The following is a 21,406-nucleotide window of genomic DNA, read 5'->3' as shown; positions in this document are numbered from 1 at the left end:
TTGAGATGTTAATAAGTGCTAAGTTTAACAAACTATACCAAAAGATTCTAAACTTGGTCAAAAACCTATAAGATAGGTTCATCCCAATCGAAAGGGATGAGGACAACAAGTCCACTATAACCAAAACATGAATCAAACTGACAAGAAAGAAAGCCTTGAGTCAAAAACAGAGATTGATCTTCAAACGTACTTCTAACCTATCCATATTTGGAGTGTCCAAAAGGATTAAGATGAAGAACACGAATCAAACTCTATCCTCCAAAATCCATTTAGTCTAGACATAGCTTCTCACAAAACTACCAAAATTCCGTCTAACAGCTAAGCTTGTAAAAGCATTACAAAACTAGCTAATATCTGACGCAATTTCTTTAAAAGAAATTTGGGCTTCTTCCATAACTAATCAAGAGAACAAAGTGTTTGTTGCTCATGATAGTATTCTTCTAATAATTAGCACACCTAGTAGTCTGGGAGAAAACACTAATTATTAAAAGAATAAGTGGGAGAAAAGTACAAGTCGATTTAATTCGATCATGAGAAAAATCATGGAGGGTCATGAAGAACAATCATGAAACTTGTACAAGTCGATTAAATTCGACCAAGAGCAACAAACTGCGACTCCTTGGAAAAGGAAAGGTTAAAGATATGATCTTATAAACCCACCGCACAAAAGCGAATGTCATTCGCCGGAGAACTCTCAAAACAAGTGAAAGTGTCTCTAAAGGAATATCTCAAAGTAGTTGAGAAAATTCTAAATTGTTGTTCAAAAGCCCTAAAAGGTCAAATCTCAAAGACACAGAAAATAAAGGTTATTTCTGAAAGAGATAAAAGACCTGCGCAGAAACGGAAACTGACTCTAGATTTTGGCTAGAAGCCAAAATCATCGTGGAATCCATATCTCGTCAAGACATGAAGCTTGATAATTTAAGTCAACAAAAGACCTAAATTGGTTTTCCAAAATAGAAAACTGAGAAGGATGGAAACATTCGTGTTTCCCGAAACGAGACAAGAAGAATAAAGATTCTTCCAATCAAGTTATGTCCACAAGCATGCTTCAGAAATCTATCGATGGATTAAAAGCACGCAAGAGTTAGAATCTTCGATTCAAAAGGCAATCAGAGAAATTTGATTCCTGGAGAATGAAGAAAATCTTGAATCACGAGTTTCAAGAAGGTAAGTGGGAGTAAACAAACCTTCCGGGTCCGTATGCAGAGTACATACAAAAGATTGAGTACGACATAAGGTGTTGTATAACAGTAACGAACTGACTCAATAAAGGACCACACACAAAAGGATAAAATGCCATTTTGGGCATCTGAAGATCTATAAGCATAGATCAAAAGGATGATAGGATTAGAGAGACTCAGTATGCTGAGATGCTTGAGATCCGAAACAGAAAATCTAAGACTCGGAAAGTCTAAAAGAATTTCGACCCAAAAACTCATGACAGAGGGCGTTGCAAAACTCGGAGTCTAAAAGACACCGATGAGCTAGCACGCATGAGAGAGACATTTATGTTCGAAAACATAAAGTCAATCATGTTGGACATGATTAGCATTTAAACATCCGAATTCGGATTGGAAAACCGAAACACTACTTAGTACATCCTAGAAGGCTAAAAGATGAAGTAGTACAAAATTGAACATGTCATCGTAGCAAACTTCCAGACATGGAAGGAAAGTAGGCTAAAAGTGTTTTAAGCCGGGAACTGTTGCAAATACTACACAAAGAATTAAAGGCCTTAACTCTAGTAAAGATTACTAGATATTATCAAGGTTGAAGATAGTAATCTTCAAATTAATTGATAATAAGCAAAGTTTAAAACCGACTACCACGGTAGTCAAACTAAACTGTCACCTTAGACATAGTATGAGATTCATACACAGTCTAAGGCATGGGGTATAATTTTAAACCTCGACAAGTAAAACTGAGTGGGTAAAAGGAGTTTTACGGAAGAGGCTCAGATTTACAACTCTCGTTATCAGAAATAATAAGAATTATTTCACCAGTCGTCTAAACTTGGTTTAGTGTTTAAACGACAGTCCATCGATAATAAAACGTTCCGAATAGGTTTGTCAGATACGTGATCTGATGAATGAAACCCTATTAAGTGAACTTGGAATAATTATTATCAAAAATCCCTGGTCCAGGTCATTGCATGGACAACAATGACTCACGAAGAATAGCACGGGAGTCGATGGGATAGTGCAGTTTCATGGGCTATATGAATAGTATATTCTATTCGACTACGTGGGTGTGTAAAAGGTTTATACACTGGATAACCCTCAAATGAGAAGTACATCACTCGTGATGAACGTCAATACTTCTCATAAAGACAATTGGAGAGATTCCTCAAAACATGAGTGCTCCACTCATCTTATGTAAGGAATGCCCGACTTTGGTTCCGTTAAACGCCGCGCCGTAAAAGGAGGTTATAAAGACGGATACTGGGAAGGACAGGATAGACATGAAGTTAAGTGGGAGCGCAAGAATGGATTGTGTCACCCTAATCACATTAGGTACAAAGTGTCTCAAGGCCACTTGATGAGTAGCAACTGAAAATGCGTGGCCGCGCTCAAACGGATTAAAGTTAATCGTTTGTCTTTTACAGTTGTACTCGGATATCAAGAAAGTCTGAATGACGTGGCGTATCAGATGGGATACTAAATTGACACGGGAATCGAGGCATTGCACTTGTTCTAAGTCCAAGTGGGAGTCTGAAGGAGTTGAAGGAGATGTCCTTCGACCAAGGTGACAATGCGAACAATTTGTCGGATAGGACAATTGATGTGGAAGATCATCAAGTCCGATTGATTTAGGGATCGTAGAGTTGTAGCTAGAGACCAACTACGATCGTCGAATTACGAAGTAATTCGCGGCTAACTTCGATCGGATCCTACAACGGGTTACACATAAGAGTGACAAATTGATCTAGGATATGACTAGTGGGAGTGAGATATAATCATGGGAGTGTCCCATAAACATATCTCATAGGCCTAAAAAGGAATTAGGCAAAGATAGTACAAAAGGGCCAAAAACAGGGTTTTTGGGCCTAGACCGGTTCGGGTACTTCTAGGACTCGGATTGGGCTGAATTTTGGAGGGTTAGTTGCTGATATAATAAACATTATATCTGCCAATTTTCGTGGTGTTTGGGCACCTCCTCCTTAGGGAATTGAGAAAATACCAATAGTTGCTATTTTCGACTATTTCCCTAAATCTTATTCTAAAGGGTGTTTTAGGAAACCTAAAAGGAGGTGGATTCTTATTAGGGTTCTATATAAACACTCTTAGGGCAGAGAATAAGGTGTGGAATTTCTCTCTAAGCTTTCTTACTCTACCACATCAAGTAGAGAAGAGAAAGTGAGCTAATTCCCATTACTATCAATCTAGTCAAAGAAGAAGGTGTTCTTCTATCCAACCACCATTGGTGTGCTAGCTATACAACAAGGTGGGAGATCAAATTGATTGCTCGTGTCCCAAGTAGAGGAGCTACACTTGAAGCTCTTGGTCTTCTTCAATCAATTCAACTAGTTCGAGGGAAAAGCGATTAAGGTAATCTACTATCTCCATTAGATTAATTACTAGTTTTGCATGTGATCCTGGGAATACTAGTGTAGACATTAGATGTCATATTTCCGCTATAAACACTAGTAGAAGGGTATAAATCCCTACAGGCGACATATCATTTCTCTCTCCACACAACTAAAGGTGCAAGCGCTTTATTTCACTCGACAACCAGAGAACTAGGCATGCATACCTCGGTTGTATCACCTTTTCTCCCAACAACCGACCCGCTCAAGCAACATATTTAACTCCATAGCTCAAACTCTGGTTTATATGTCCTATTCATTATTTGCCAAGTTCACTAACTTGATCATCGGAGCCCCCTTAGGCCGGCACCATCTCGTTGTCCCCTAAGATCTCACAGTCACGTGTGTTCTTGCCTCTTTTGTTCCAAGAATTAGTTAGTCAAGTGTTTCATCCTACTTTTATTCTAGTCATTTGTATATTTAATAGCATAACTCTGCAGTTGTAATCCATCTTCTAATAAGATAAACTAAGAGTATTTCATTAGAGAATTTGTTATCTACCTATATGTTTATAGTTAACACAAGATAGAGGGGGAGCTTCAGTGTAGCTCTCTGAAAAATAATAGGGAAGACAACTACTCTTAGCAATTTGACAAAAGTGATCGGCAAATGAGCTTTTGTGGTATGAACTCTGATGAAATATGCTTGTTTCTAACAAGAATATGAAGTGCAGAATGAGATGGATGACCAAATATGTTATGCCAGGTAGAAGATGGCACAGTGACTTGAGATTTATAAGCCTCAGGAGATGACGGATTTAAAAGTGATGGGATAAAGATCATGAATAAATGGATCTTCATTTAAAATCTTATAAGACAGATATCCAAAATTTTACAACCCTAATTTGTAAATTCTATAACCCCAATTAGTAAATTCCATAACCCTAGTTTGTAAATTTAGAGATTGAGGGACAGCGTATATATACATGTATTGTTTGCTTTGTGCAATAAATGAATTACCACATAAATGTATTATACAATTTAATAATACAGATATATGTTTTCCTTCTCACTCATGTCTAACACTAGTATCCCCAGGATCTCATGTATAAGCTAATAATTAAAACTAAGTTAACTAGTTTAGAGATTACCTTAACCGTAAGTTTTCCGTCAAACTTTTCCAATCGCTTTTGAGAAGACCAAGAGATCCAATTGTAGCTCCCTTACTTGAGACACTGAGCAATCACCTTTCCCACCTTGTTGTTAGCTAAGACATCGATGGTGGTTATATACACACCTTATTCAAGTCTTAAGAGAGCTTATATATAACCCTAAGTTAGAGTAAAACTATAATTAAGTTTCCTAAAAGACCCTCTGAATAAGATTTAGGAAATAGTAAAAATTAGCAACTAGTTGCTATTTTCACTTTTCCTCTCTGTTGGCCGACCATAGCATACCCATGTTAGGCAGATCTTGCCGGCCCCTATAGGAGCACACAACCAAGCATGGCTGGTGCTCTTTTGGGCCCAAAATCTCTCTTTTTGTGTCAGCCCATATTCTCTTCATTCGGGCTTTTGGCACTATCTTTGCCTAAACTTCTTTTCGGCATTTTGAACATATTTATGGGTCTTACCCATGGTTATATGTCGCATCCCTCTAGCCATATCTTTCGATCAAGTTGACACTCTTTGCGGTAACCCGATGTAGGATCCGCACGAAGTTAGTTGCGAATCACTTCGTGATTCGACGATTGCAGTTGGTTTCTAGCTAAACACTACGACTCTTAAATCATCCGGACTTGATGATCTTCTTCTCCAAAATTCTAGCGAACTAAGAGGTGGGAGATCAAGTTGATTACTCGGTGTCTCAAGTAGAGGAGCTACAATTGGAGCTCTTGATCTTTTTAAAGCGATTGGAAAGGTTCGAGGAAAAATTAGCGATTAAGGTAATTTCTAACTTCTTAGTTCATTATTATTTTATGCATGAGATCATGGGGATACTAGTGCATTCCGCTAACAACACTAGGAGACACCATAACCCAACAACAACGTCAGAGCCTCTTGCACGTAGTTAATTTTGGCTAAGTTTCAGACTAATCTATGCTTGTTGACCGAGACTAACGCGACGCTTCCTGGACGCTTCCTGGACGCGTCCTTGGACGCCTGAGTAGGTCTCGATCTTGGAGACCGAAATGCTAGAATCTTGGACTTGATCAGACGCGTCTGGGACAAAGATTAACGTCTTGGCCTAAGGCCATGACGCGCCTTAGCCGTGGCTGACACGGGTCAAAACATGTCGGCCTATGGTCGTGCCATGCCCGACCCATGCCAAAGGCCCATCCTAGGCTTAGACCACGAAAAGCCCATGGACCTTGTCCTCAACGGTCTTGGGTCTTGACCGAAGCTTGTCCCTAGCCATTCAGAACTAGTTTACGGGCCTTGATTCGAGTGAGAGTTTTTGCGTCTAAAATCCGATTTTACTCCCGGTTCAACCCAAAATTTTCCAAAATTCACCTGGGCCATCCGAAGACCCAACACGGAATTTCTCTTAAAATTGATTTTGGAAATCATTAATAAAACCGAAAACTTACCATTAGTCAAATTCTTAGAATATAGACTTACGGTCCATATGTGACATAAAGATGTCGACAAATGCATCTCCCGGTTTATCATTCATATATCATTGATAGTATTGAATATTATATGAACACCTGTGATGTGAATGCGGAAAATAGTATGATTGTAAAAGTTGTTTTCTTTTATTCTTGTTTTAAGCACAAGTGAGTGCACGCTGTAATAATTTTCATTTCATATTTTATACGATCTACGTATCATTCGAGCCTCGTAAATTAGAATTTAGGGTATATGAGTCCATTGAAGAAGCTCAAGGATGAGATCCTAAATCGAGTGCGAGATATCAATGGAGGTTCGAGGATGACGATCCAGGCAAACTAAGGCGAAAACAAGACGAATCCTAAGAAAATTAAATCTTTTAGGACTAGGGGTCATACTAGGATCTGTATGTGCTTGATTTACTTCCTCTCGCACATTTACTTATTTATTTACGTTTATGTTGTGGATGATTAGTTCTTAGTTCACTATAATGCATGTTGCACAAAACGTAGAAGCCCCTAAAGGAAATTTTGAGATAAATAAATACCCAGACTAAGACACCCTTTGAGCCCTCGATCAAGGAATGGTGGGTCAGCCAAAGCGGGGTGTCATCTTTTATCTTGGGACAATGCGGGTAAACCTACAACAGTGGTTTATGCGTCTAAATGGTTTCTCTCAACGAGATCAGCAAAAGAGTTTTGGATAATCGGGGCAAAAGAATGGATATAACATACAAGATGTAATCCGTCAACCGAGAGTTAAGGGTATGATCAGTGAAGTAATTCACTCACCTAAATTAGTGGGGCTAAGGGCAGGGTCAAAGTCTGCTTCACCCTATTGATCTAATTTACTTTCAAAATGATTTTTCTAATTCCCTATCCCAGGCCTCATCAATATCATCTTGATCTTCTTCATCAACACATTGGTTCGATTCAGTCTGGTTATAAACCATGACTTGTTTTTCTCTTTCCTTTCCTTGGCGATTAAATCTATGCTGCTCATAGAACAATTCCTTCTGAACATTCCAATCTTCTGTCATCTTCTCTACTGCTTCTCCAATCAAAATCTTTTTCTCAACTATCTGCTCTATGTTTTCGATGTCTACGACTTTCTCAGCCTCTGTAAATGACATAATAGTGTCACAGGAAAAGGAAGAGAGTAGTTATGATCCAAAATGGGTATCTTGGGTTAATTTTCTTTCAAAATCTATAGATGATAAACGAAGAATGGAAAAAGGATGAATAGGAAGTAGCTTTCATAGCCAGTTTTTTAGCTGCTGCATATTGTGTCGATAATTTCTTGAGTACTTTCTGGTCAAGTTCCATTCCCTGAAAAAAGGACGTTAGTATTAGCAATCAATGATAGAAATAGGGAGATCTAAACAACATAGAATGAGAAGAGTTGTTGAAGCTTCTTGAAAATGGCACAATATACACTCAATTCATACGATCCTGGTCCACCGTAACAAGATGGGCTCGGGATAGGCTTGGGATTGGGCACCCTTCAAACTACGTTTATATAATTATATACATTTTCATACAAACACTACAATAGATATATATATTTATAGATTGTATATAATTGACTTGGGGCACTAGCATGGGATCGTCTCAGTCTACCCCGATCGAATCTAATCCACGGGTTACTCAGGTGGATCGGGTGATCCCCAACTGCATAGTTTCACCCTCTCCCAGGTTCAGTACTGACATTGATGTAAACATGTACACAGACGATTATATACATGAAAGTGCCTAAAATAGAGGAATCTGTGACAAACTAGTAAGTAAGAAATAAAAAGAACTGCATAGTTTCAACCTCTCCCAGTTGTTGGTCCCTTCTCCTAGACATCGGCTTACATCAAACACGTAAGTGGCTAAATCTAGGTTCTAACCAATAAAATCTATCATTCTATCTTCATAAATTACAATAATTATCTAATCCTCGACATATTTTTATAGCAATTCAAAATATATGTGAACTATCCAAAGGATATCATACAGTGGGCATTTCGGGCCACGAAATAAGTTTTGGCTAGTATCCAGTGGGAAATCCTTTATTACAGAGGTGGACATGGAATCGACGCAGTCCACCCCTGATCGTGATTTAATCCACGAGGTACTTGGGTGACTTAGCTTGTAAGGACTTCATTTCACTCATTTCCACATAATAGATGAAAGGCTTACCAAGTCCATGTCAATATATCGTTCAATTGGTGTATTTGCCAATAACCTGCTAGGTCAACATAAAAAAAAAAAAAAAAAAGTGAAGAATAATGAACATAAGAAAACTATCAGAGAGTGAAACATACTTTTGAAGTTTTGATATGCAACTTGAACACGAGCATTCTGAAGATTATTTATTCCAGTAACCCTCTCACTTACAGAGCCCTCTTTTGTATCAACAAACCCAAATAGAAACATATTTTAGTCGAGCATTCTTGTAACCAAAGCAGGTACTACCAATATCTTCTCTTCTTTAGCTTCAACCACAAGGTGCTTAAATCTCTGCAGTTCTCCTGTGAGAAATAAAAAAGTTAGTCAATCGCGACTTAACTACATCCATATTAAGATTGATTTTTTTGAACTGATCGTATAATCTCTTAATGAAGACATCACAAAGTTCTAACAGTAACCGAGTTTCTGTCCTTTAGCAAACTATCACAACAGAATATATCATCACATTGTATTGACAATTGTTCAAGTAAGCAGAGAGTATCATACCAAGAGATAAATATATCTTAAAAGTAGGCTTAAATGGCTGAGTTTCGTAAAGACAGTAGAAGCCTCCCAGTCTTTGTGATAAAGAATCTCCAGTAAGCATATGACCTGCAAAAACCATTTTCCTTTGTGTGAGAGGATATCAAAAGATTATAGTGCAGAAGCCTGATCTCAGGCCTAACAATACACCCTTGCAAAGAATATAGTAAATGATAACCCTATTTGTTTCTTAGGTGGTCTTTATTTTTTTCGATTTAAATCTGAAATCCTATTAGAGATCTGAATTAACTCGAGCCATAATAAGTCTTCATTAAGATCCCATTGTCCGAAAGACCTGAAATTACTGTTGTCTCACTTTGTCCCATACCGGAACAAGTTAGACTCGGTCAATTCAAATTCAGACAAGTAAGACTCTAGTGCGTCAGACCCAGACAACAAAAACGACCACACCACATTAGATTCAAATAAACTAATTATTGTTCTACACTTCTACATCTCCAAGCTATATATCCTCTTCTAACTCTGGTCAGTGAATCAAATGAACCTTTGATGAATAAATGATTGATATCCTTAATCTGGTGGTAATATTAATAGCTAAGCTAAACATATGTTGGAAGTAGCACATTCATTTTTCGTATTTTATTTGCATTCTTTTATTCTCCCAGTATATATTCAATACCAAAAACAAGAAAACTTCGATGGATTAAAACTTCTTCTTCTTCTTCTTCTCTCTCTGCCTAACCTCCTTCTATCTAATTTTTTTTAGAATTATTAGACCAGGGAGAGCGTTGCCACTATGAATAACCAGCATCAGCTAATAGTTGTTGGCGCTATTAGTTCATTCTTAAGATCGTGATTTGCTGCTCGAGAACACATCATCAATTGATTTCACATTCTTTCTTAAGAGCAAAAGTGTCTCCAAAAGTAAAATTTCCCTCACTTTTATTCTTTTTAGTTCAATCTAATTTGACTTTGCTAGGAGGATTTGATTAAAACATAAAAAGATGATCTTTTTTAGGTTTTGCTTTATCATTGTTTTGCTCTCCACTGACCATTGACACTGTTCAGGAGCAAAAGCATGTGATTCACAGGGTTCAATACTTTCAAACTTATTCAGAAGGTACGTTCTTCTTTCATTTGTTACTTGGTAAAATAATGTCAATTATTTAATGCCTTTCGGGGTATTTTAACAAAATTTTGTCTTCGAAAGAAATATAAAACTTGTCAGTAGGTATGTGTTCTTTAAAACACTGCCAAGATTTGTAACAGTTAAGATTTCTTCATGTTGCAGGTCATGGTGGTTTCTGCTACAAAGCAAAATCAACTACGCCATAGTCTACGGATGCAGATTGTTAACGATGTTCGGTTGGATGGAAGAAGCAAAACAGTCAGTCAAATCTTCTTTCGAGTCTCAGCAACGTCTTTTAAATATAACGATTTCGTACTCCAAAATTACCCTTTCATTTTGCAGCCAAGTTGGATATTTTCGGAATCAAGTTAATTCATACAAGCAAATTGTTCGGTCTCTGACAAGGTTATCCAATCATTGTGGTCACAAGAGAATACCACACATATAAACTACTTACAGCCAACTCTGTTGCAGTTTTGAGAATCTAAAATTGTGTTTGTAATCGAATACCAAACCATTTGTAACTCCCAAATTCCCACAAAGTCTGGTTGAGATATTTTCCTTTTAAGCATTGACGGAGTACAATTTTCTTGATCGAGCGATAATCGAAATTTGATAAGAATTATATTGTCATTTTACAGAGATAGGCTTACTCGATATATAAACATAGAGAAGAAAAATTGTCTTACTTTTGCTCCTTAACACGACTTTCCTTGATCAAAAGTAAGATCGCAACAACAACTGGTGTCGAGATTATTACCAATGCTTCTAAGAGGTTTGGTCTTGTGATCTCCGGTAATATGATGCTCCCGTACTTTATCACAGCTGCAGCTCCAACAGACACAGCACCCAGTTTTAACAAGTAAGTCAGATCCTCCTGTTTACACACCCAAAAAGATAACAACGAGTCAGATAATGGGCGACGATTAAGCACGTTATAAGAGTACTTGTATGTATCATAAACGTTATTTGCAAATATGGAACCCCATGGAGAATGCTGGATCTGGAACCCATTTGAATAGGCTTGGTGTGGTATAGAGCAGGCCCATGCCAAGGAAACACCTTGCACTATGACGGATTAGGCTAGAGGCCCTCGGTCACTGGGTAATGCCTTAATCAAGGACAATATGTTTGGTATCGATACCAACCTATCATCTCCGAGACACAGAAAACTCCTTATTCAATTCAATTCTTTCGAGATTACAGGGATGCTCTATTAACGCTTTCATCAATTCAGCACATGCATTGTCTAATGGAGGTAATATAATACAGAGTTATATTTGAGTTAGAGCTTCAACCTTCTAGGTAGCCAAATCGAAATCCAAGAATGATAAGAGTTATGTCATAAGTTTAAACCAAAGGAAACCCTAGCTAGAACCACGAGTGCAAGTTTTCATGCATGGCCTTCGTCCATAATAAAACTTCTGTTATCAACTAGAGTAGTTATCGCTAAGTGAGGATGCTCTCTAGCACTAGCGAACCCCATAAATACAAGTAAGGGGGAAGCCTTCTAAACGGACGGGTCGAGAATACGTTAGCATCGTGGGTCACATGAATCATATTTCGATCTAATTACAAACACAAAATACAAAATTTTGTATTACAATGATGTTGAATATAAATGACTATCTAATTACTAAATTTTCCTCGTAACTAAATAAGTCTGATTTCCAACATATCTAACTAACAAAGTAACAAACTAGTGAAACTTCCATTGTAATCCTTATATTGCCCTAAAACTGAAAATTCATTAAAATCTAAAGTTCAAATTAATTAGCAAAACACAAAACTAGCAAAACTTTTATAACATCCATTCACCATCTTCCTTCATTAACAAATGCCCTAATTTTGATCATATTACTCAATTGAAACTGCACCACAAATTCCAAAATCAATTGAATTAATTCTATTCAACCCATAAATCTAAATCCCAAATTACTACCTGGGTTGCTTTCATAACCATTTTTTTCCTTAATTAAAAAGTACCCAAAACCAAGAATAAGTACCAAATTATAATTAAATTCTCTTCAATCAGAATCATAAGTTATATTGTTAAAAAAGTAATTGGGGATCTTATCTGATTAAGAAATTCTGGTTCATAAAATTAGCTTTGAGTTTGAAAAGATAAAGAACTAACCTGAGAAGAAAAGGGGTTCTTATTTTCTTCCTTGTTTTGGTCTTTTGATTTAGGGTTTGAAGCTCGAGCAAGAAGAGTCTTCTTTCGAGTAAAAGGTCTTAGCGGAACGGGGATTATTAACCTAGATACTGGATGGTGGAGAAGAGATAATGATGATGCTGACGAGAAGGAGAATCCGATCATTGGCATCTGAGTGACGGCCATTTCTAATAATAAACTGTAGTTAGTGAAAAGTTTGGGAAGCAAAGCTAAGACTGTGACTTTTTTTTTAAGTTCATTAACGGTTAGCCGTTAGCCCATGTTTGGCTATAAGATTAGGGTTATTTCTTAAATAGCCCCCAACTTTGTGACCAGCTTCCTGCCTAGCCCCCTACTTTATAACACCATTAACTAGTCATCATCTCTCTCTCCTCCATCTCATCACCTCTCTCTGCCACCTCATCATCTTCAACGACAGAGGTCGTCGCCCGGTCAATTTTCCAGCCGGCAACCTTCAAACACAAAAAAAAGACAAAAAAAATTTCTCTCTTCATCTCTCTCTCTAACACTCCGGTGATGGTTTCCTTCGTTGTTAGAGAGAGAGAGAGAGGAAGAGAGAAAAAAAATTATTATTTTTTGTGTTTGAAGATTGCCGGTCGAAAAATTGGTTGGCGACCTATGTCGTTGAAGATGATGAAGTGGCGAGAAGATGAGGTGGCAGAGAGAGGTGAAGAGATGGAGGAGAGAGACAGATGATGACTAGTTAACGTTGTTATAACGGAATTTGAATAAGGGAGTCATTTGAATATTTTTGATAAAGTAAGGGGCTACACAGGAAGTTGGTCACAAAGTTGGGGGTTATTTGAGAAATAACCCATAAGATTACCATGAATTAACATCCCCTTCCTAGTAACTAATACTAACTATTATGTAAACCACCACTTCTGAAGATCCAACCTGGAACTTCTAGGACTTTAGAGCTTATGTCAACACTATCAATCACTTGGACAATTCAGTGACGACAGTACTACTTTTTTATTTAAGCATTTGTTTGTTAAGTAGAAAAATATTTGAATGTAAAAACAAATTTTCTAATGGTCAAGTTTTTCTTGTCATATATTCATCTTTTGGCGTTTGATATAGGCCATAAGGAAGCGTTTGGTATTGGCCACAGGGGAGAAAATTTGATACATTTTAAAAACACCCGGTAATACTATTGTTGACGTTCTATCTGCACATAAAAGGTGCCCCAATTGTTAAAAGCGAGGGCGGTTGTCTCCATCCCAAAATCCACAACAATCTCACTCACTATGCAACTAGGGTTCGTGGAGCAAACCAATTTGCTTCAAACTATTCTTTTTCCTACTGCGAGATTCTTCTGTTTTTCCTCTACATTAACCATAACTTTGTCGGAATTTATCCATTTGTTTCTTATTAGCATCCTTGTCGAAAATATAATCAAGTCTCATAATCTTACTTAACGATCTTTCTTTTCGCTGATTACCAGGTACGCCTTTTCTGATCAAATCTTCTGTTTCAATTTCTCTCTCCTCCTTGACCCTCATTTGTTCCTAGCTTTGTTTATCACCTTTCCGAACATCACCGAATTGTCTTTTCTTTCTTCAAATGACACGAACCATTTTCAGTATCTCCTTCCAAACTATTAGAACTTTTCCTCACTCGTTTTAATTTCACTTCTTTATTTCTCTCATTTGACTCCTTCAAATTACTCCTCTAAAGCAACAATTTCTTTCCCTGCGAATTCATCTCAATAGATCGACAAGGAAATCTCTCTAAACTTCTTCCCTAACTTGATCCGATGACTTGGAGTAGTTTATGGTATTTCCCGCTCAAAATATTGACTTAAGAGATTATGGTTTTTCCAGAAATATTTTTTTTCTTTCGAAAATCATTTTCTTATTAACGTTTTTCTTTTCAAGAATCTTTTTTGTTCGAAAATTATTTCTTTTCGAAAAAACAATTTTTGAATTATTTTTTTTTATTAAAATGGTTCTTGAAAAAATGTTTTTACAAAAAAAATACTTTTAAAACAATTATTTTGTTGAAACAATATATTTTTTAAGAAATACTATTTTGGATTGATTTTAAGTATGAAATTTGATTAAATAATTCAAACTCCCAGCAAATTGTAGGGGATATGGTGAATTTTTTGTCAAATACAAATTTAAGACATCAGAATCTCTAGGTTTTAAGAGTCCTAGAATTTTTCAACTAGATTAAAAAATTTTGATTCCTATCAAATCTCGTTTTTAGTAAGAATCCTACTTAGAAATCATGCATCTAAGCATACCATTACTATGTTTTATCTTCTTTGTATTGTATGTTTATCGTTTTAATATAGGCCCAAAACTACTTACAGAGCTAATTTGGCTATTTAGAGTGCTAAAAAATTGGAATCTTTTCATTTTCTCTGTAAATAAGACTTTGTCGTTTACAGAGCACATAGAGACTAAAATCAAATTTTAATAAGGATCAAATTGAAAAAAATATATACTATTATAGAGTAGAAGATATTTTATCTCCTTCATTCCTAAACCCCACAACCAACACCTTCTACCATCCCAACAATCACCACCAAACTATAAACAATCTACTAGAAACACTATTAATGGAAGAAACTAACAATGAGGAAGGTACATTAATGGAGTAGCTTGGTTGTCAAGAAGCTTCATTAATGGAAGAGTTTGATATAGAAGAACTCAACTACAATTCTTTATTGGACTCGTATAACAACATTCTAAGTGAAGTATAACTTTAGACGTAAGATAAACTAATTTGTGGTGATTATTCCAAAATGAACTTAGATTGTTAGGTCAACTTTTATAATAACTTTTATGAACGACCCAAATTTTCAGTGAAATAATGCTTAGAACGATGGGCATTTTCGGTGACGTTTCTACCAAAAAAAATTCGGTGAAAACCAACAAAAACTATAATAATACGACAACAAAAAAAGAGGGATTTTGGTAGGAACCACCGAATTTAAATCGAAATTTCGGCTAGAACCAACAAAAAATATGACAACAAAATCTCATTTCTTCTTTGACAAGATTTCTTTGAAATCTACTTAAAGAGCTAAACCGAAATCTACTTCCATGAGTATATATGATTCAAGATAAATCTATAACAAGATTTCTTTGAAAACTACCTAAAAACCCTTGAAATCCTAACACATTAAGAATGTTTGGAGGGAAGAGATTAAGGGTTTTAGATGGAGGGAATGACCTATCTGTAAAATAGAGGTCTAATTCTAACTACCTAAAAAATTGTGATAAAGTCAAACTCTCTGTAAATAGCAAATAGTGTATCTACAAATAGTCAGCCCTTAGATAGCACTTACTAGCTCCGTAAATAACACCGGCCTTCATTATAATGGTTGTCTTAGTTAGAAATTCTTTATTATCTCATTGGGTTTTCATCAAAGCGTATGTCTTATCTTTTGTCTCAAGAACACGAAGTAGAAAAGTATCCTTCCAATAATACTTGGTAGAATATTTGCAAGTTGACGGTTTATACTTTATTATAGGAATACGTATCTATTGGATACTTGTATATAATGAAAAGAGTAATATTACAATCACTTTGAAATTTGGTAGCACATCAGCTTTCTGATAAAAAAAAAAAAACGATTGTCCGTGCACCATGAAGTAATATCTATATTATAAAGGGAGGGGCTAAAGGCCCACATCAAAAATGTTGTAGGCCCCTGGACTACACACGAGATCTCTCACAATTTGTGTGTAACCCGGGTCCTACAATATTTTCGACGGGAGCCTTTAGCCGCACCCTATTATAAATGTATATTATGGAGACAGTTCTGGATAGGGGACCATAAACACCTATCTTTTACACCATTATTTCTCAATTAAAAAAGAGGACATCTAATCACATGCTTCCATGTGATATTGCTGCATTCTTGTGACGAGATGCTTTCTTTCCTATCTAATAATTTGTGGCCATGATAAGTTATCTACGAAATACAATTCTAGAACCAATTAGATTCGAACTCCGGCTCTCCAGTAGGGAAAAACACACGTTCTATCGCCAAACCTAAACCTGACTACCCGTACTATGTTTGATTTGGTCATGGTAAAATATGTAATGTTTGTTATAAGTAATATTTTGGTTCTTTCCTAATAATTTTGGTTCGTAGTATATTATGGTCATGTACACTATTTTTTATGTGCTTCGTGTAAAAAGGTGGAAGGGGTATGGTAGATTTCTAGACTATTTTTTCGTGAGCCAAGATTTCTCGACCTATTTTTCTGACGGTAGGATGGGTTCATAGTCCAGCATAAGTGGGGGGGACCTTTAAGTAATCACAATTAATGGTCTAAATAGAAATATAAAGAATAGGAAATCCTACAAACTAATTACGCAGAAGAGTTTTTCTTTTTTACATGGACTCAATAGTCATTATTACATCATGACATGGTATGGATACATTATGATTACAATACATCGTGAATCGAATAAGGTCAAGGGAAATGCTAAAGTTACAAAGGATTTTGACAAAAGAAAATTTCCAGCTGATGTGGCGGTTGTGGTTTGAAACTTTGACCAAATTTTGGCCGTTGAGATATGATATCACAACCGACACATCAGCTAGGAACTTTCTTTTGTCAAAATCCTTTGTAACTCTAACACCTCCCCATCTGAAAACGATTTTGGCTCACATAAAGACCCTTAAGAGTTAAGACCACCTTATGGGGCATGACATCCCATTTAACTTTGGACCTCAAGTATCTGGAATCAGTGTCAAACCACTACAAGAAACAGTAGTGGACGAGAGATTATTGTTTTGTTTTTTGAACATTTACTACAATAGTCATTACAAATGCTACTTTATTTATACCAAAGTTCAATATTCCTGGATTTGCATTTCCATAAGATCGAATCTGAGACCTCTGTATTACGGAATAGATGCACTTACTAATTGGGTTACCAGTTTTTGTCAATTCATTGTTAATTATGTAAGTTTCTCTTTATTGGGACTATTCTCAAAAATCTTCAATTACGATTCAATATATGGACAGTTAACTTCAATTCCAAATTCTAAATTTACCCTTGTATTGATTGATTTCTTTTTCCTCTATATTTTCGCTCCCAATCTCCATTTTTATCTTTCTTTCTTACTTGAAAGATGTCATATACTATAAATTTCTTTTTCTTTCTTCATACATGTCACGTTGTGCATCTACCCCACCACCCACTCAACCATTAAAGTGGTGTTAACTAGCCTACTCTTATTTGGTGCTTCTCTCTTTTCTCTCTCTAAACCTCTCTTCTCTTTCTCTCTCTCTCTCTCTTTTATATAATCTCTCTGAAATTCTGACTGATGAGGATCTGCATGTTGAAGAAGAACAATCAAGAAGAAGGAAGAGAATTTTGAGAGTAGTCCTGTCATACTTTTCCACAGCTTTCTTGAACTTCTTTTATCAAAATCTTATTTTTCACTTGTTGATTAGAAGTTCAAGAAAGTTGTGGGAAAATATGGCCGCTACTATATTACTATATCCAATTCATTGGTTTTTTCACTTCAATTATATCTCCAGATACTCAGTATTCTACTTATGGACGGTGTAGATTCAATTTAACTTTTAGATCTGAATTTTCATGCAGCACTATCATCATCATGGTAATTAAATTCTGGGAGATGCTAGAGTGCCCAGTTTTTAGCCCATTAAATTGCCCAGCTGATGTGGAATCACTAAAAGACAAGGGTTTTTCAAAGTTTGACTACGGTGGGGACCGCTTTTATTTCTAAATAAGGAAAGTTGGGCAATTTAATGGGCAAAATTGCTGGGCACTCTATCATTTCCCTTAAATTCTTCTAGTTTTTCTTAACTTACTTTTATATTTACCTCGAGATTCACATTGTTCCGTCCATGTCAATCCCCCTTTCGACCGGAATTTGGTTCCTATGACGGCTAGGTCTGACTGCATGCACGTTTCTGATCTGTAGACAAAATGGGTCAGCAGCCTCACTATCTATGTCCAAAAAGGATACCCAAAAGATACCTCACTGATCAGAAATTGGCATGCTACATGGCCCGACAAGGTGAGGCTTACCACAGGCTGCTGAAAGTAGACGACATGGTACCATTGGATGAGTCCTTTTCTCTCTCCCACAGGGTGGTCAGATGAGAGCCGACTACGTCAGTTTTCGCCCTGTGGTGGGCTCATTTATTCAGAATCACTAAGTGTTTTGATAAGAAATTTACAACGATTCCAAAAAATCAGATTTGTGGCGGTAAAAATTCATTTTTGGGACGAAAAGTCAAATTTAAGTGACAAAAGAAAACACATCAGTCTGTATGTGTGTTAGTAACAACGGCCGAGTCTGTAATGTGTAGTGTCAGTCATAAAACGTACATTGTACGATATACTTTGTCAAAATGTTGTTTAGGTACAAATAATAATTTGTATATTTGTATATAACGAATGGCAATATGTTCCAACAAAATGTACAAATGGTAAATTATTTTATATAAATAACAATTGTATAAGACAAATGTATTTGTATGAGATCAGAAAAGTTTATTGTAAACCAAAAGTACAGAGAGGATGTTATTTTTTGGCCTCCTCTAACTTTGATTTTTGGACCTGCAACTATTTTCTTTTTCTTACTATGAACTCTCTATTAGCAACAAATCTTCGCACTTCCTAAAACAACTTTTTTTGGTATTTATTGTTGTAAGGAAGATTAATCAAAATTCTGTTGGCGGAATTTTTTTTTTTAAGCTTCAATTCCCTGTGCAAGGCAAATAACTATTTCATCAATTGGTTATGCATTTACTCTAAACCATTGGAGATCCAAGAGTTACTGACGTGTGCCTGTAAGGTATCGATAGACTAAGTTTAAATATAAAGGGGGTTTAAGTCCTATAGGATGACCTTAAGAGTTTTTACATGATTTTTAGGGCGCGCACTATCTTTCATAATGACAATAAAATAGCTCATCGAGTCATGTTTTTTCGTAATATATATTATGCACGCCATGTAATATTCTTGGAATGTCATGCAAGAAAACTCTCATGTATAAAGTTTGTTGAAAATTGCATTGTATAAATTCAGCTCAAGTTTGTCTGTAGTATTGAAAGATCTGCACATAGTTTGCTCAAGTTATTTTTCGTAAAACTCTCATATTCATTATATTTATTTGTATAAATTGATTGATATTAGGTGATTGCTACTTTTAAATGTTAGAATTATAGCAAGTGGGCTTGATTTGTCTTTGTTACATTTGTCCGGACCACATTATATACATCCATCTTGGCAGAGGTTAATTATATAAGCCCCAAAAGTGTTATTGGTGCCTCTATCCAAACAAAAAAGCATTTACAAGACTCTGAGACAATGAGCAAAAAGGGCGCAAATAATACTTGGAGGCGCCTATAAACAAATACTCCGGCCAAGCCTGTACAATATTTGCTTTTGAACACTGTCTTTCCGGTGGGGCACCGCTCTTTCGGGTAAGGCTTTAGCAGTACGCCCCTTATACAACTTCACATCTTTTCTCTCTTCCGCGAGTTGGGTTTAATTAACAAATGATTGGTCTAAGACAACTTAGAGTATCTCTAATGCATGATTCAAACTGAAAATTTTTAAATGACACTTAGAAATTTTTTAAGAAAAAAAAACTCACTCCAATGTAAAATTCAATTTGGATTTTAAGATGATGTTCATCGATGCAAAAGTCAATTTGAGTTTTAAGATGACGTAACAACAATGAATTCTAAGATGTTTTTAGAAGGAATTCAATAATTGAGATTTCTCTTGAAGATCTTAATTGTCTACTTAATATCAAAATCAAAACTACCTATCTAGAAAATGAGTCCTACCTACGTGATTTTTTAATTTTATAGAATGCAGCATTTGAGATGTCTTTTGGATTGAAGATAACAATAATGACAGCTAAAAAAGGAAACTTCAAATGAGTTGACATATAAGACATTTAGAGTTTTTCTTTTTAGTTTTGCATCAAAGATGTTCTAAGTCCATATCGTGAATGGGTTTATAGGTATTAAGTGGTGGTGCCTATATAACTTTTATTTTCTTCATCTTCTACTTCTGGGTAAAAGATTGGATTTTTCACTTTATCACTTCTCTTTCTCTATGAGGACCTCTATTAATAGAGATCTTCTAGAAAATAATTTTATTAGAAAATCGATGGACTATCGGTAAAAGAAATTGCCTAGACAAGATATGACCTATTTACAAGATGGAAAGCCTGTTGATATGGTCTTCAATTAATTAGGAATACCTTCACTGATCTGATCTACACGAGAAGGCCCCTTGTACAACTTCACATCTTTTCTCTTTTATAGGACCGTAGAAACAAAAAGAGTTTAACAAAGAGAAATATATTGATAGGAAATCCTTCTTCACCCGGTGCTATTGTTTTGCAGTATTGTGGGTAATATGGCTGGAAAGAAATGAAAGAATTTTCAGCGAGAAGTCTAGATCGGTGGAACTACTAATCATCTTTATTAAAGGTCTCACCTTCTACTGGGGTTCAAATTCAGATTGTACAAAAATTACTATGTTTTCAGATTTAGTTTTTAGTGGCAAACTTTAATCTCTCTGTAATCTTTTTTTTGTTTTCTTGTTTCTAAACGTCATAGATAACCTCTCGTCATCTTTTATCAATAAAAATTTCTTTTTCAAAAAAATAAGAGTTCGACAAAGAATTTTGAAAATCTTTATAATTGAGGTCCTTAAAGAAAGAGAAGCGATGGAGAGAGAAAGGCTTAGCCCGGAAGATAGTGGGTGGCGACATATATAATATCCTCCCTCTTCGTTTTCTCCATTTTCTCCTTTCTTTTCCCTTCAACACTAATACAATGAAGCCAGAAGCCCTCAACCCACCTTTCGTTTCTAACCAAGTCGGCAAGTCAGGACCTTTGTGAAAGTTAGTCATTCTTAAGGGGTCATTTTAGTGAGTTTGTCGTATTTTTGGAGCCAAAAATAAAATTACGCCTTACTTTAATGAAAAAATGCGTTTTCTAAAACCGATCAAGATTTCAAAATATTAGAAAAAAAAATGAAAACAAGCTAAAGAAAAGGCCAAAGGCTGGTTCGATGGGAATTAGTGGTAGGACAGAGACCAATAATTGAATAGATATCTAATCCAGTAACCAATCTTGTCATGACAAAGGACATCACTACTTGATTCAAATCATGTTAAACCCAAAAAGGATAAAGAATGTGACCATACAAAGGCCAAGTATTTCTATTTGTGTCACAAATATTCTTCCATAAATTTTAATACATTATTATT

The 21,406-nt window shown here is 35.9% G+C and overlaps 1 long non-coding RNA gene across 1 annotated transcript; it reads right to left on the bottom strand.

The window, feature by feature from the left end:
- Positions 1-6,824: 6,824 nt before the first annotated feature.
- Positions 6,825-8,966, bottom strand: LOC147539881 (uncharacterized). The gene is made up of 5 exons (XR_015226111.1): positions 8,861-8,966; positions 8,449-8,655; positions 8,324-8,369; positions 7,394-7,468; positions 6,825-7,259 (listed from the first exon to the last, which is right to left on the bottom strand). It is a non-coding gene; the product is annotated as an uncharacterized LOC147539881 (long non-coding RNA).
- Positions 8,967-21,406: the final 12,440 nt, after the last annotated feature.

Source organism: Eschscholzia californica, unplaced genomic scaffold (assembly GCF_041429995.1).
Source record: "Eschscholzia californica isolate CP2 unplaced genomic scaffold, dmEscCali1.0.p SCAF_5, whole genome shotgun sequence".
Classification (NCBI taxonomy): domain Eukaryota; kingdom Viridiplantae; phylum Streptophyta; class Magnoliopsida; order Ranunculales; family Papaveraceae; genus Eschscholzia; species Eschscholzia californica.
The sequence above is the reverse complement of the archived record's forward strand: the minus strand, read 5'-3'. Positions and strand labels throughout refer to the sequence as shown.